This window comes from Schistocerca nitens, chromosome 1 (assembly GCF_023898315.1).
Source record: "Schistocerca nitens isolate TAMUIC-IGC-003100 chromosome 1, iqSchNite1.1, whole genome shotgun sequence".
NCBI classification, from domain to species: domain Eukaryota; kingdom Metazoa; phylum Arthropoda; class Insecta; order Orthoptera; family Acrididae; genus Schistocerca; species Schistocerca nitens.
Window position 1 is genome coordinate 29,182,740 of NC_064614.1, and position 7,872 is coordinate 29,190,611.

A 7,872-nucleotide genomic window follows, 5' to 3' on the forward strand; every position below is an offset into this window, starting at 1 on the left:
TATACTACAGCCGGAAAAGTAATACAATTTTCGTTTATCGTGATTTTACACGAACACATAGGCAAATGCTGAAAGCCGGCTTTTTCACGTAAATACACTACTGGCCATTAAAATTGCTACACCAGAATAAATGCAGATGATAAACGGGTAGTCATTGGACAAATATATTATACTAGAACTGACATGTGACCACATTTTCACGCAATTTGGGTGCATAGATCCTGAGAAATCATTACCCAGAACAACCACCTCTGGCCGCAATAACGGCCTTGACACGCCTGGGCATTGAGTCAAACAGAGCCTGGATGGCGTGTACAGGTACAGCTGCCCATGCAGCATCAACATGATAGCACAATTCATCAAGAGTAGTGACTGGCGTATTGTGACGAGCCAGTTGCTTGGCCACCATTGACCAGACGTTTTCAGTTGGTGAGATATCTGGAGAATGTGCTGGCCAGGGCAGCAGTCGAACGTTTTCTGTATCCAGAAAGGCCCGTACAGGACCTGCAACATGCGGCCTGCACACTTGATAGCCGTTCAATCGGTGCTCTGCTGTTGTAGCAGTCAGACAACTTGCAAGTGAAGCTGTTCAGGCTTTGACAATGTATACTACAGCCGGAAAAGTAATACAATTTTCGTTTATCGTGATTTTACACGAACACATAGGCAAATGCTGAAAGCCGGCTTTTTCACGTAAATACACTACTGGCCATTAAAATTGCTACACCAGAATAAATGCAGATGATAAACGGGTAGTCATTGGACAAATATATTATACTAGAACTGACATGTGACCACATTTTCACGCAATTTGGGTGCATAGATCCTGAGAAATCATTACCCAGAACAACCACCTCTGGCCGCAATAACGGCCTTGACACGCCTGGGCATTGAGTCAAACAGAGCCTGGATGGCGTGTACAGGTACAGCTGCCCATGCAGCATCAACATGATAGCACAATTCATCAAGAGTAGTGACTGGCGTATTGTGACGAGCCAGTTGCTTGGCCACCATTGACCAGACGTTTTCAGTTGGTGAGATATCTGGAGAATGTGCTGGCCAGGGCAGCAGTCGAACGTTTTCTGTATCCAGAAAGGCCCGTACAGGACCTGCAACATGCGGCCTGCACACTTGATAGCCGTTCAATCGGTGCTCTGCTGTTGTAGCAGTCAGACAACTTGCAAGTGAAGCTGTTCAGGCTTTGACAATGTATACTACAGCCGGAAAAGTAATACAATTTTCGTTTATCGTGATTTTACACGAACACATAGGCAAATGCTGAAAGCCGGCTTTTTCACGTAAATACACTACTGGCCATTAAAATTGCTACACCAGAATAAATGCAGATGATAAACGGGTAGTCATTGGACAAATATATTATACTAGAACTGACATGTGACCACATTTTCACGCAATTTGGGTGCATAGATCCTGAGAAATCATTACCCAGAACAACCACCTCTGGCCGCAATAACGGCCTTGACACGCCTGGGCATTGAGTCAAACAGAGCCTGGATGGCGTGTACAGGTACAGCTGCCCATGCAGCATCAACATGATAGCACAATTCATCAAGAGTAGTGACTGGCGTATTGTGACGAGCCAGTTGCTTGGCCACCATTGACCAGACGTTTTCAGTTGGTGAGATATCTGGAGAATGTGCTGGCCAGGGCAGCAGTCGAACGTTTTCTGTATCCAGAAAGGCCCGTACAGGACCTGCAACATGCGGCCGTGCATTATCCTGCTGAAATGTAGGGTTTCGCAGGGATCGAATGTAGGGTAGAGCGCCGGCCTGTGTGGCCGAGCGGTTCTAGGCGCCTCAGTCCGGAACCGCGCGACTGATACGGTCGCAGGTTCGAATCCTGCCTCGGGCGTGGATGTGTTTGATGTCCTTAGGTTAGTTAGGTTTAAGTAGTTCTAAGTTCTAAGGGACTGATGACCTCAGATGTTAAGTCCCATAGTGCTCAGAGCAATTTCGAAGGGTAGAGCCACGGGCCGTAACACATCTGAAATGAAACGTCCACTGTTCAAAGTGCCGTCAATGCGAACAAGAGGTGACCGAGACGTGTAGCCAATGGCATCCCATACCATCACGCCGGCTGATACGCCAGTATGGCGATGACGAATACACGCTTCCATTGTGCGTTCACCGCGATGTCGCCAAACACGGATGCGACCATCATGATGCTGTAAACAGAACCTGGATTCATCCGAAAAAATGACGTTTTGCCATTTGTGCACCCGGGTTCGTCGTTGAGTACACCATCGCTGGCGCTCCTGTCTGTGATACAGCGTCAAGGGTAACCGCAGTCATGGTCTCCGAGCTGATAGTCATTGCTGCTCCAAACGTCGTCGAACTGTTCGTGCAGATGGTTGATTTCTTGCAAATGTCCCCATCTGAGGACTCAGTGCTCGAGACGTGGCTGCACTATCCGTTACAGCCATGCGGATAAGATGCCTGTCATCTCGACTGCTAGTGTTACGAGGCCGTTGGGATCCAGCACGGCGTTCCGTATTACTCTCCTGAACCCAACGATTCCATATTCTGTTTACAGTCATTGGATGGCGACCAACGCGAGGAGCAATGTTGCGATACGATAAACCGCAATCTCGATAGGCGACAATCCGACCTTTATCAAAGTCGGAAACGTGATGGTACGCATTTCTCCTCCTTACACGAGGCATCACAACAACGTTTCAGCAGGCAGCGTTTCACCGGCGACAACCTTGTGTGAATGCTCTGAAAAGCTAATCATTTGCATATCACAGCATCTTCTTCCTGTCGGTTAAATTTCGCGTCTGTAGCACGTCATCTTCGTGGTGTAGCAATTTTAATGGCCAGTAGTGTATAAGTCAATAAAAGAGCAGATTGCACGAATTTTGAGCTTAACTGGTTTCATGCTACCTTTCACATTTATCGGGCAAAAAGGGAACGTTGCAGCGTCAGTATATGTCACAAAAAACGTCGTAATATGTGGAGCGCAACAAAGAACGTCTTCCCCTCGGGAAAAGCTAACTAACAAAAAAAAAAAAAAAAAATGGCTCTGAGCACTATGGGACTTAACATCTGAGGTCATCAGTCCCCTAGAACTTAGAACTACTTAGACCTAACTAACCTAAGGACATCACACACATCCATGCCAGAGGCAGGATTCGAACCTGCGACCGTAGCGGTCGCGCGGTTCCACACTGAAACGCCTAGAGCCGCACGGCCGCTCCGGCTAACTAACATTTCGCAAATGGAAGCGCTTAGGACCCCCGAGCACAAGTCGTTACTCACCCCCGTTCACACTAATGTCTATATCACTCATTTCGGTAGTCGTGCGTAAGTTACTCTCAGGGAGTAGCTCTGAAACTTCTTTTGTAAAAGAACATCTGAATATGCAGTTCAGCATTTCCGTTTTGCTTTGCTAAACACAGTTTATTTCCCTGTGCTATCCACATGTGTCTAGACAGTAGCTTTGAACCACTAACAGCCTTTACATCCAACCAGAGTTTCTTTGTGTTATGTGATCGGTCTTCTCATACGACTCTGGTACGGTCATCATTGAAGATTTCATGCGTTGTCCTTGTTATATCCAAACATTCAGCATCTATCTATATCTGTATACTTTCTTTTGCACATACACTGAAGCGACAAAGGAACTGGTATAGGCATGCGTACTCAAATACAGAGATATGAAAACAGGTAGCATACGGTGCTGCGGTCGGCAACACCTACATAAGACAACAAGTGTCTGGCGCAGTTGTTATATACGTTAATGCTGCTACAATGGCAGGATATCAGGATTTAAATGAGTTTGAACATGGGGTTATAGTCGGCGCGCGAGCTATGGGACACGGCATCTCCGAGATAGCGATGAAGTAGGGATTTTCCCGTACGATCATTTCACGAGTGTACCGTGAATATCAGGAATCCGATAAAAAACCAAATCTCCGATATCGCTGCGGTCGGGAAAAGATCCTGTAAGAACGGGGCCAACGACGAATGAAGAGATTCATTCAATGTGACAGAAATGCAAACCTGCAAATTACTGCAGATTTCAGTGTTATGCCATCAACAAGTGTCAGCGTCTGAACCATTCAACGAAACATCATGGATATTGGCTCTCGGAGCCGAAGGCCCACTCTGTACCTTTGATGACTGCACGACACAAAGCTTTACGCCTTGCCTGGGCCTGTCAATACCGACATTGGACTATTGACGACTGTAAACATGTTGCCTGGTCGGACGAGTCTCGTTTTAAATTGTATCGAGCGGATGGACGTGTACGGGTATGAATACGACCTCATGAATCCATGGACCCTGCATGTCAGCAGGGGACTGTTCAAGCAAGTGGAGGTTTTGTAATCGTGTGGGCCGTGTGCAGTTAGAGTGATACGGGGCCCCTGATACCTCTAGACACGACGCTGACAGGTGATACGTACGTAAGCATCCTGTCTGATCACCTGCATCCATTCATGTCCATTGTGCATTCCGACACAGTTGGGCAGTTCCAGCAGGACAATGCGACGCTCCACAAGTCCAGCATTGCTACAGAGTGGCTTCAGGAACACTCCTGTGAGTTTAAACATCTCCACTGGCTACCAAAGTCCCCAGACATAAACATTATTGAGCATATCTGGGATGCCTTGCAACGTGCTGTTCAGATGAAATCTCCAGCCCCTCGCACTCTTACGGATTTATGTACAGCCCTGCAGGATTCATAGTGTCAATGCCCTCCAGCGCTGTTTCAGACATTAGTCGAGTTCATGCCACGCCGTGTTGCAGCACATCTGTGTGCTTGCGGGGGTCCTACACGATAGTAGGCAGGTGTACCAGTTTTTTTGGCACTTCATTGTATTATGCGGTAGTCATTGTTTCATTATAGCTTTACCACGACTGTATACCGTGGAGGGTTCCTCCCAACACAGTTCTGCTAGGTACCTCCCTATTCAGTGGTTGCTCAGTTACATTTCTAAACTTGAACATCTATGCCTCTACAATCTCATGTCCACAGCTAAGGACTATGTTTATCTACATTACTAAACACGTAAACCTTTCAACATGTTTGTGCTTAAGTAACCACTGTTTCTACACCTGCCTCGTGGTGTCTGATAGAAGTTTCACAACGGGCGCCCTCAGAGAGGTATCCTATCTATTTGTTGTCATTAGATCTAGTATATGTCCATCACGAATAGACTATTTGTTCCAGGCAGTTTTCAGAGAAAGCATTTAGTATTTATTTCGCAGAGTGTTTTGTCCAATCTAGCACATACAAAACTGTAACTACCCTATCCGATTGTCTGCAAGTCGAGTCTTCCTCCATAATGTCGGTCAAGGACTCCGAAATTTTCATAAAATAGGTATAAGCTACTCGGAAGGACGGCTAATATACAACATGAAGAATAAAGAAGGGGAAACAATAATAATGGGCGATCAAGGTTAAAAATAGGGTAAGGCATGGAAGCAGACTTTCTCCTCCAACATTCAATCTGTATATCGAGGATGCAGTGAAGGTTATAAAAGAAAGGTTCTAAATGTCGGATTAAAATTCAGGTTGAAAGAACATCTACAGTAAGTTTTTCTTATGATGTTATTGTACTCTGTCAAAGTGAGTGAGATTTGATGAACCTGTTCAATGATCAGAATGTGGAGTGATAGTAAACTAATCAAAGACAGAAACGTCGACAAGTAGCAGATAATTAACATCAAAATCTGGGACCACCTTGTGAATTAAGTGAACGAATTCTGCAGCCGTGGAAAGGAAATGACGTGTGATGATGGGCTGCGCTAGGAGGTCATACGAAGCAGAGTATCACAGTCAAAGAAAGCACGCCTTTGAAAGGAGTCTACCAGTATAAAAAATAGACTTAATTTGAAGAATACATTTCATAGGGTGTACGCTTGGAACACAGCAGTGTATGAAAGTGAAGGAAGGAAGGGACGTAGGCTTTAACGTCCACTCGACATCGAGGTCATTAGAGACGGAGTGCAAGCTCGGATGGTATCAAGGATGGGGAAGGAAGTCGGCCGTGCTCTTTCAAAGAAACGATTCCGTCATTTGCCTGGAGCAATTGAAGGAAATCACGGGGACCCTAGATCTCTATGGCCGAACGTGGGTTTGAACCGTCGTCCTCCCGAATGCGAGTCTATTTTGTTAACCACTGTGCCACCTTGCTCGGTGTGTTTGGAAGTGATTTATGGGCTGAGGAAAAGAAAGAGAATCGAAGAGCTTGAAATGTGGTGTCACAGACAAATGTTCAGAATTAATTGACTTTGATAAGATAAGAAAATCTGTCAGAGTGCCGAAAGACCTGTCAAAATAAGACATTTCTATAAGAGAACAGTCCCTCAGAATTACTGCGATTCACATGTAAAAACTATTGCACTTCGTAAGTAAGTTATACGAGACACGTGATACACGCACACACCTCAAGGAGGGTGCAGTAATTCTGGAGAGCACATGCGCATTCGTGTTAATATTACTGAACCATCAGATTAGATTAGATTAGATTAGTACTTGTTCCATAGATCATGAATACGACACTTCGTAATAATGTGGAACGTGTCAGGTTAGTAAAAGGTGTCTATACAAGATATTACATTACACAAAATCTTACATGAAACTTAATATTTTTAATTTCTTTTTGTGGGGGTTAGGGAAATTACCCACTTATTATATCCAAAAATTCATCTAATGAGTAGAAGGAGTTGCCATTAAGAAATTCTTTTAATTTCCTTTTAAGTGCTATATGGCCATCTGTCAGACTTTTGATGCTATTAGGTAAGTGACCAAAGACTTTCGTGGCAGCATAGCCAAAGTTAGATTTAACCTTGAGTAGTGAAGATCATCCTTTCTCCTAGTGTTGTTAATATGTACGCTGCTATTACTTTTGAATTCGTTAGGATTGTTAATAACAAATTTCATAAGTGAATATATATATTGTGAGGCTACAGTGAAGATTTCCAGCTCTTTAAATAAGTGTCTGCAGGATGATCTTGGATGAGCTCTAGCAATTATTCTGATTACACGCTTTTGTGCAATGAACACTCTTTTACTCAATGATGAGTTACCCCAGAATATGATGCCACAGGAAAGCAGAGAATGAAAATAGGCATGGTAAGCTAATTTACTCAGATGTATATCGCCAAAATTTGCAATGACCCTAATAGCATAAGTAGCTGAACTCAAACGTTTCAGCAAATCCTCAGTGTGTTTTTTCCAGTTCAACCCCTCATCACTGCATACACCTAGAAATTTTGAATATTCTGCCTTAGCTACCGATTTCCGATGGAAGTCTATATTTATCAATGTTGTCATTCCATTTACTGTGTGGAACTGTGTTTTGTCAAAGTTTAATGAGAGCCCATTTGCAGAGAACCACTTAATGATTTTCTGAAAAACATCGTTTACAATTTCACCAGTTAATTCTTGTCTGTTGGGTGTGATAGCTATACTTGTATCATCGGCAAAAAGTACCAGCTTTGGGTCTTCGTGAATATAGAATGGCAAGTCATTAATATATATTAAGAACAGCAGAGGACCCAAGACCGAACCTTGCGGCATCCCATTCTTGATTGTTCCCCAGTTTGGGAAATCACCAGTTTTTTGCATATTATGTGAACTGCTTATTTCAGCTTTCTGCACTCTTCCAGTTAGGTGTGATTTAAACCATTGGAGCACTGTCCCATTCATACCAGAGTACTTGAGCTTATCTAGAAGTATTCCATGCTTTACACAATCAAAAGCCTTTGGTAGATCATAAAAAATCCCAATGGGTGACTTCTGGTTACTCAGAGCATTTAATATTTCATTAGAGAAATATATATAGCATTTTCCGTTGAAAAACCCTTTAGGAAACCAAACTGACATTTTGTTACAACTTTATTT